The sequence below is a fragment of the Sinocyclocheilus anshuiensis genome, unplaced genomic scaffold, assembly GCF_001515605.1.
Source record: "Sinocyclocheilus anshuiensis isolate Anshui unplaced genomic scaffold, SAMN03320099.WGS_v1.1 scaffold1132, whole genome shotgun sequence".
Taxonomy (NCBI): domain Eukaryota; kingdom Metazoa; phylum Chordata; class Actinopteri; order Cypriniformes; family Cyprinidae; genus Sinocyclocheilus; species Sinocyclocheilus anshuiensis.
This window is the reverse complement of record NW_015552678.1, coordinates 251,025-261,018: the sequence shown is the minus strand read 5'-3', so window position 1 is coordinate 261,018 and position 9,994 is coordinate 251,025. Positions and strand designations below refer to the sequence as shown.

Here is a 9,994-nt window from a genome sequence, read left to right as displayed (position 1 = left end):
TTAGCTGACGGTAAGTTAACCGTGCTTTCTGGAATACACCCCAGTAATATTTAAAAACAAAAACTAATAAAAATGACAAGAACGCAACAAAATTACTACATTTAAAATTAAAATATTTTCCTAAAATATTTATTAATATACTAAAAATATGAAAATGAAAGATAATTAATCATTTAAATATAAACTATAATAGTATTTAAATAATATTAAAATAACACAATTAAATCCAGGTATGGCTGTGTGCAGTCACCAGCTTGCTTTGGGATTCTCACATTCAACATATTAATTAATCATGGAAATTATACAGAAAATACCATACAGAAAATAATAATAAGGTGCTTAATTCTTTTGAGGAAGACAAAAGTAGAGATTAAAAAATGTGCTTGTTGCTCTTTTCCATGCAATGACAATGGGAACTGAAGCTTGAAACTAGGGATGCACCGATAGCACTTTTTCCAGTACTCGCCCGATACCGATACTGATATTTTTATTGCATTTGTAAATTTTTTAAATATTGGGTACAGAAACCAAAAGGGTATGTATAATGTTAGTTGGTTAACTTCATTTATCAAATAGATACAGTCAAACCAAAATTTATTCAGACACCTTCAACATTTCTCACATTATCACAGTTTATTCGCTATAGTTTAGAAAATGGTAATAAAATATGACAAGAACTCAACGTTAAACTGTGTCAGAACAAATTCATCTTGATAATGTTAGATAATTTTGATAGAAAGGTATGTAATAGATTACAATCAACCAAAATAATTCAGACAGCTGTTAGTATGACAGTATTATTTACACAACTATCAATACTGAATATGGCGCTTATCACATGCTGTGTGGTATCGGCGTTTGGTATCGGGGCATTTTAATGAGTACCCGATACCGATACCAGTATCGGTATCGGTGCATCCCTACTTGAAACCTGGAAAAAGCATCATAAGAGGATGATAAATGTGGTCAGTGAATCATTCAGACCAGTTTTATGAACTGGACCAATTGATTCTTCAACTGAATAGAATGAATAATTCATGAACCAGACTTTGCTACCTCTCTCGTGAACCTGGCAAGGACAGTTAGAGCAGGAGTAACATAATTTTGTACTGTTTTATGATACTTTTATGGTGCATTCATGTACTTTCTGAAGCTTGAAAGCCTCAGCTTACATTCATTGCGACTGCACAAAAAAGAAAGCCCAGCAGATTTGGAGTAAATGATAACAGAGTACTAGTGTTTTGGCTGGACTATCCCTTTAAGAAACCTGGACATCCTGTAAGCTTCACTTACCACAAGGTCGGGGTCCTGCATGAGACTGAGGATGACCTCGTAGAGCAGGGGCCGCAGTTCCGGCTTGAACTTCACCGAGATCCACTGTCCAATCAGCCAGATCACCCGCCTTCTGATCAACTTGTACCTAAAAAACAAAATATGCCAAATTAGCATTCCTGGGCATTGTCCTGTTAATGGTTTCAAAATTCTTTAAAAAGCTTCTTTTATCTGAGAAGGAATTGCAGGTGTAAGACAATATAGAGATGATGTCCGCAAATTGTCTTTTACTCTCGAATATTATATTCAGCACACTTTAAACTTTTCTCATTTCCATGAATACTGCACAACTTAAAGGTTTCTGTTTTCCCAGGAGGAAAAATTACGTAAGGTTAGTATTCAAAAGGAGATTTGCAGTAAACTTTATGTTCAGAAAAAATGAAAAAGAAATAAATCCTGGCATAAGTCCAGAAGAAAACACTGGGGGCTCTTTGTAAATAATCCTAAATGTAAAAAAATTCCAAACATTCCTATGAATGAACAAAAAAATCCTCCTTTAATAAGTGCAAATTATCTTAAAATTATGCACACATGAACGATCGAACGCACTCCCCTACAGAATGCCCCCAGATACCTCTACACTGCGAGATTAAACAATTAAAATGCATGTGGAAATTGATTTGAGCGTTACACATGTCTTAGAAAAAGCATATACAGCAGTGAATCCAAGGGCACCTTATATATTTCCAAGTTTATGCCTGCACAATAACCTAATCAATGGTTAATTTTCATAATCATTGTTATATTTATTCATTGGCCACATTGAAATGCACATCATTTCCCTATCAAGATATACATTCTCATTAAAGCTTAAAGAGGTTTAGTGTGTACAGCTTGTGGAATATTCATGCGTACATGGCAATATACAATACTATGACTTCCTGGCTATTCTGCCCCGCTCTCTATGTTCAGTTTGCACTTTAATCAATTCATTTTCATTCGTCCTCAACAACAGGTGACAAAAGTTTGAAGGATGAGTTGTAGAATGTAGGCTAATGACTTTTAAATATGAGTCTGCTGCTTTCACCCATCTGTACATTGATTTATGTTTGTCAATAACTCTCACTCTCCTGCTCGCCCCACAGTGCGTGCTAGCCATCTGTAAGCTTTCATGTCTCAGAATAACGTTCTTATGGATGTCTGCAGATAAATATGATAAATATTAAGAATAAATATAGAGGACATTCAAAATAAGACTCAAGCAGTAATAAAAAATAAAAAATATATTAGAAGCAGCGAATCAGGGTATTTGCTTTTGCAAAGAACCTGCATTTCCCACCAAAAACCAGTCCCAGTTTTGAAAGGTTTTTGCAGGATCAGTTCTCAAAAGTAAAGCAGGCATGACTCTGAGCCCCGGGGATCTCTCAGGTCACTGGAGACAATAAAAGAGAGTCTGGGAGGGATCATTTCAAGGCTTTTTTATTTTGAAAAAGAAAATATCTCTGGAGAAACAGGTTGCTGTGCCACTGGCGTTGATAAAAAGTAAGGGAGCGTGCCAGGGGTTTAAGCTGCTTCCGTCTGCTTGCCAGTGAGCGACAGAGTAATTAGAGCTGATGGTGATAAAAACTTCAGCGTCGCACCCGAAACCACCACAACTAATATCACCAGCACCTCATTACATCAACTATAAAGGTCACTCCACAGAGAGATCAAACATATTAGTCAAGCTGTGAGTCATAATGAGTCCACTCTAAGGTAATGACGCATCAAAACATTGTGTTTGCTCTACAACACATCTGCTAAATGACATGTAGCCAGTGATTACTCTCAACGGAGCACAGCACAACATATAAACATGCAAATAAAGGTAAACAGGCCTGCTGCCGAGGCCACTTTACCTTCCTGTTCACTTATTAGTTTAAGGAGTCTCCAAAGAGACCTCCTTTTCCTATTAAATCATTTTAATTCAGTTTTAATAGGAATTTAATATGCAGTCTGGCAAGAAGGTTATGAGCTAAATGGATACAAGAAAGGAGAAGAGAAAACAAATCAAGAAATTGCAATCTACTATAAATATGTTAACAAATATATAATGTAAAATCATTTAAACCATAAATGTAAGACTTTTACACATACTTATATATATATATAAACACACACACACACACACACACTTACATACACACAGACACACATGCATATGCATTATATATATACACATGTGTTTTCTTAAGTTACAGCGCGTTGAGCTCTCTCGGCCACCGTACATGATAGATATACACACACATAATCATGCATACATGATAGATGCACACACACATAATCATGCATACACACATGCATAAATGTATATTTATTATACTGTAGATTACTAATGCTAAATGTAATTTATTACATTATTATATATTATGCATTCATTACATTATTATATATTAATATTAACAATTATTATTTGAGATAATATAGAATTAAAATGCATTAATATAGATAGATAGATAGATAGATAGATACATTCAGAAAGAAAATCCTCAGTCATAGGAAATTACTTGCGTTGTTTGTTTGGTAATATAATCCTTCAAGAGTTTGGCATCATAAACTTTGTACTGTATGCATGCCTGAGGTAGTGTCTAAAAGTGGTTAATGAATCACATCAGACTTATGCAACTTTTTGCCAATGTTCTGCTCAATCTTTCAAGAAATAAAATGTCAGTCCTAAAAAGGAAAGACTCGAGGGGTTTTCACAGCATGGTCCCCCAGGACAATCTTTATATTATTACTGTGAAAAACACATCTTACAAAAATGGAAAAAGGGGACAGAGGACAGAGTTCCTGCCATTGTAGAACTATTAAATGTATCAAGAGCGCCGTGACCGTGTCGCACTGAAAATTGAATTTTGTGATTTAGTTATGACCTCCACTTGCATACATTCATATAAGCGTATATGCCTCTTTTGTATTTGAATCATTTCAAGAGGGAAAAAAATTAATATATTCTCAGTAGGCCTGAAAGATGCTGACCATAAAACTCTGCCTCTGTTCACAGTGAATGATTGATTTTAAAGAGGGCTGCTGTCAAGTGGCTGCAGCTCAGACACGTCAAAACAGACTATGGCAGGGGACGTCACTCAAAGACTGCCGATAACCTCAGTCTTGTCTGTGTCAAAAAGAAGGGTAGGGAAGTGAAGCTCTATAAAAGGAGACTCTTGTCTCTTTTTTTCTTGTGGGCTGTCTCTCTTAAATTTGTCATGAACACAAGCATTGAAAGGCTGAAAGTATCTGTTTATGACAGCTTACTGTTCAATGACAATTAGGCCTCCAGCAGAGGGACTTGTAATGAAAACAGCTTCAAGTACCCTCCATTACCGTTTTCAAACAGCTGAGTCATCATACAAGCCCTGCCATGCTGTGCTCTTAAACACACACACAAAGCACAGCAACATTTCTTCAATTACACACCTTTAATGAGCAACAAACCATTATAATGAAGCAAGCATGATGAGAAACAAAGTTTTCACTGTGACTCTTTTGCAAATGTGCCTATTTGCTTTGAAAGCATATGAAGAACGGATATTTATAACCAACTAAAGTTGGTGGTAAAGTTTTAGTTCGGAACAATCTGCCAACCCAAACTTTGACAGTTTTGATCAGCATAAAATTTGGTCCAGTCTGCAGTTTATTCTGGCCAAGAATCACTCGCTCAGACAATAAGATGCCATCTGATCAAAATGTATTCACACATAACCAGACTATCAGCATAATTTGGTTCAGACTGCAACTTATTCTGGCCAAAAGACGCCTACTTAAACAGGATGGGGCAGCATAGCTAGACTTTTGACTTGTAGTATAAAGTCTGGACCAGTCTGCAACTTTCTAGCCAAAAATCTAAATTCAAACCAAGAGATCACATGGTTGACCATGTATTGTAACCTGCCACAGTTTGTTTCATTTTTCATTGCTGTTTAGGGCCAGTGGAGGGGAAAAAATAATAATAAAACATATTTCAAAATATCAAGTATCCACAATGGTATACAGATAATACTGAAAAGCATATCTGAATCTGCCTGTACAAAAGTGACAATTTCAGACAGAAAACAAAGACTTGTATAATAACAAAAATTATAAAATTAATAACAGTACATTCTAAATGTTTATTATGTAATAATAAAAAAATGATATTTTACAAATAAATTAAAAAGGGGGAAAAATGGATTGTAGGCTATATATATAGCCTAGAAAGCGAGCACTGCCTTTATAATCAATAAAAGGCTGTCCCTCGTCTTCGCAAAGTTTAGTCTATGTTTACAGCATGCAAAAATCAAATTAGAACCAGCTGAAATGTTTTGAAATTTTGTACACTAACTGATTGAAAAAAGTCTTTCACTCTGCCCATGTCAATTTGAGTCTCGTTAAAGATTTAAATCCCTGCCGTCAAAATGCTCCTGTCGGTCACAGATTATGAGAAGTGAAACTTAAATCTGTCATAGTGGTTGGATTTATTCACACACGTTAAAAATATTTATTAAAAGCTTCTTTCTTTTCAGATTCTTATTTATAGCATTATCATAATAGGCTGTATATTAACTTATTGGGAGAAAGCCGGTAGTTCTATGTGAAATCGGACTTTGAGCACCCCCATATAGCCAAAATGAAATGATCCTCCTTTCGTAACACCTCTGCGAATATTTGACTGTGAGATTGGTAGTTGAATCAGGCTCCTCCTATCGAAGCATTGAATCTTTGACTCTTTGGGGTCATATATATAGCAAAGCCGTGCCTCAGAACGCGCGCAAATATTAAGCTTTCTCTGAAGTATTGTGTTTAAATGGACAAATTCACACAAAAATTATGTCAAAATGCCCGTTTTGGTAAGTATCCTATAGCAGACATAGCCGGCTGAACGTACTGTATCAGTGCACTGGATCAGTGCATTCTCTTAAAGTGACAGCACTTTCTTATTATTACTCAACAGCAACAACAAAGAAATAACTCACTGCTCTTGATTGAATATCTTTTGTAACTTTAATAAAGATTAATCTTTAATTTATACAGTCAAATATGCAATGCTGTTTTACATTTCATTACTTTATTCAATTTCTGTACCTGAAAACTGTTAGACCTACCTAAAAAAAAATGAAAATCACTGTTTATTTTATTTGTATCTTTACTTTATTGTATTTATTTGTGCTGTTGCTTGTAGTTAGATAGATTATTCTTATTTTCTTTATTTTTATTTGACAGTATAGTTTTTCCCTAAACATAGCACATATCGAACCATACCGAAACCGTGATACAAACCGAACTGTAAGTTGAACCGTTCCACCCCTAATATGTATATATATATAGAGAGAGAGAGAGAGAGAGAGAGAAAGAGAGTGTGTGTATATGTGTGTATATATGTTTGTTTGTTTTTTAATTGTGGATATACTGTACCTCTACAAACTTTGATTCTCAACTGACTTCCTAGAAATTCCATAGTGGCCATTCAATCTAACTGAAATTGGTGCACCTTGATGGCTAAGCAAATTAACCACACTACATACAAACATAAGTAATGGGTCATATGACATCCATTAGTGTGAGTTTGGGATGAGGTAACATCTGCGACTTAACACTCAACACAGTTTAGTCCCCCTAAAGCTGAACTGGCACCACAGCTGCCATGCTGAATCTCTGAGCTGAAAAGGTCATTTCACGCTGCTGTGAATCACATGCTGACCATTACCATCACACATTCTGCTGCTCTCCGAGCTTGCCTGCAGTGTGGCTGCTACGCTGTACTTGAAACGCAATAGAGTATGGCATGTGACGAGAGGCCGAGGGTCGCTGAGCATTGACCTGATTCTCCACGTGCACCAAAGGACGCGACCCAACTAGGACAAAGAAAGGACGCCTGCCTTCAAGAACTCTTAGAGTGGAAGTAGCAAAGATGGATTTTAGTCCAGTGAGAACAAAAATTTTGAGTTAGAGTTTGCAAAATAAATGCCAAGAAATCTCTTTCGTTTCGTCTTTCGTTTAGGCTGTCCACAAGTGTTGCACACAAAAACAATCATACAGCATGAGCAGTGTAGTCTGACTCATGAACAAATTACTTACAGTGTGAGCCAGTTTTGCATTAGTGAATCAAAAATATACAGCACAGCCAGTGTAGGCCAATTCACAAACAAATTAATTTTATAGTGTAGTGAATAAAAAAATATGAAGGGCGACCAATGTAGTTCAATTTATGGCAAATGACTCACACAGTATAAGCCCGTTTGTGTTAGTGAGTTAAAATGATACAGCACAACCAGTGTAGTCCGATTCATGAAAAAATTACTCTTACAGTAGTTTGTTATGGAGTTTGATCAGTATAGTTAAAATTATGAACAAATGACTCTTACAGTATGACCCTGTTCGTGTTAATGATTAAAAAAATATAGCACGACCACTGCAGTCTTATTCACAAACAAATGATTCTCAAAGTATGAGCATTTCATGTTAATGAATCAAAAATATACAGCAGGGGTGCCCAACCCTGCTCCTGGCGATCGACTGTCCTGCAAAGTTCAGCTCCAACCCTAATCAAACACACCTGAAGCAACTAATTAGGGTCTTCAGGATCACTTAAACATTAAAGGCAGGTGTCTTTGATTAGAGTTGGAGCTAAACTTTGCAGGACAGTCGATCGCCAGGAGCAGGGTTGGGCACCCCTGGTATACAGCATGACCAATGTAGTCAGAATTACGAACAAATTACTCGTTGGTTTGTCTATTTAGTAGGACTGTCAGTAGATTACATTTTTTTTTAATCTAATTAATTACATGATGTGTTGATTAATTAATCTAATTAATCGCAAATTAAACTTAGCTGTGAAAATACCCCCAAAAGATTATTTAAAGCTATTTTTGTGGTAAATGAGAAATTATTAAGTAGACATTACAAATAGTAGCTTTAGAAATAAATATTTTATTCGATTCAACATAAAATGTATTACACAAACATTTAGGCTACAACGGCCTAACATAAACTATGGAAAATAAAAAAAAAGATCATTTGAGAAAAATCTCAGATTTTTTCGTTCATGCAATGGAAGTCTCTGGTAACCAAAACAGCTTTGTTATCAACAGTCTTCAAAATACCTTCTTTATGTTCCACAAAAGTAGTAAGTCATTCAGGTTTGAGTAAATGATGACATAATTAAATTTTTTGGGTGAACTATCCCTTTAAAGTTTTTTTCCCCCTTTTTTTTAATGAAATAACACTCTAAATAAGAAACTAAAACGGCCAGCAGATGGCGATAAATGTCTTTATGAGTCATTGATTCGATTGTTCAAACGGCTGATTCCTTCAGGAATGAAGTAAACGGCTCTCTATATGAATGGGCCTTTGAATCATTGGTTCACACGATTCATTCAAAACACGGCTTCATTCAGAAACTAAACGCCGCTGTGTTGCTCGGAGATGCACAACAATTCTGCTGTGGCTCAATAGGTAATATTTTCATTGGCAAAACTGATAAAATATAACACAATATTAACTTCTTATTTACTGAACTGTTGTTGTATAAAATCACATTTGCATGTTACTTGTAATATTCGGACATATAAACAGCACTCGTGTGATATTGCTCTCGCTGCTCGTGTGATATCGCTTATCATATGATATAAAATATGCGACAAAAACTCATACAGGTGTCAGACTCTGTCCTGTGTTTTGTGTGTGTTTTTCTCTGTGACCCAGTTTCTGTCTCCCACGTATTCAGTTAATTTCATCCCAGGTGTTTCCCATGTGTAATTTCCAATGATCCCAGGTGTGTCTCCTTAGTCCCTCGTCATCCTGTGTTTAAAATTCTGAGTCCTTTTAGTTAGTGTTGTCCGGTATTGTTTTTGTCTACTCCTCGTGCTACGTGTGATTCCCCGCGATACAAATAAACTCTTTGGTTTGTATGCCTGGTCTCCTGGTTTCCTCGTTCCGTGCTCCTCACAGTAGCAAACCTGTGAAAGAATACTGGACCAAAACAGAAAGTGAGCGGCGACTTTTTCCTCAAGTTTGTTTTTTCTGCCTTTATGCGAAGTTTTTATTTTCCTTGGATTTCCCACCCGCGGCTATGAAAATTGCTGCTCGCTTCTCCGTCCTAGCTCGCCTCGATCTCCCCTTCAGACCAAAACACAAAGTGAGCGGCGACTTTTTCCTCGTGTTTGTTTTTTCTGCCTTGTTGAATAGTTTTTGTTTTCCTTGGTTTTCCCCCCCGCGGCTATGGAAATTGCCGTTCGCTTCTCCGCCCTAGCTCACCTCGATCTCCCCTTCTATGAGTACGCCAGGGAGTTCTGCAAGCTCGCCGTGGTGACGGCGTTAGAGGACGCCGTCCTTAATCAGCTGTTCTGGCTCGGGGCCAACTACCATCGCCCCGTGGACCTCCCAGACACCACTGGACTAAGTTGGAGGGAAGGTGTCTTCCGGTGTCTGGGGAGTGTCCGGTCCCGAGCCAGAACCAGCCTGCAGCCGTCCGCGGCTCACCAAAGTCAGCCGGCAGTTCATATGGCAAGCCCAATGGACGTTAATGTGGCAAGCCCTCCGGGCGATAATATGGCAAGCCCGGCATGCGTTCATGAGGCTCCAGTGTCGGCTCCAGCCCCAGAGCTCGCTCCAGTGTCGGCGCCAGCCCCAGAGCTTACTCCAGTGCCAGCTACTCGAAAGCGCTTTGCTGTGCCTGCTCCTCCAGAGCACCCTCCAGTGCCAGCTC

General features: G+C 37.4%; 1 pseudogene; it reads right to left on the bottom strand.

Moving 5' to 3' along the window:
• The window catches only part of LOC107667511 (importin-11-like), a 149,330-nt pseudogene that overhangs the window by 81,827 nt on the left and 57,509 nt on the right, over window positions 1–9,994 (bottom strand).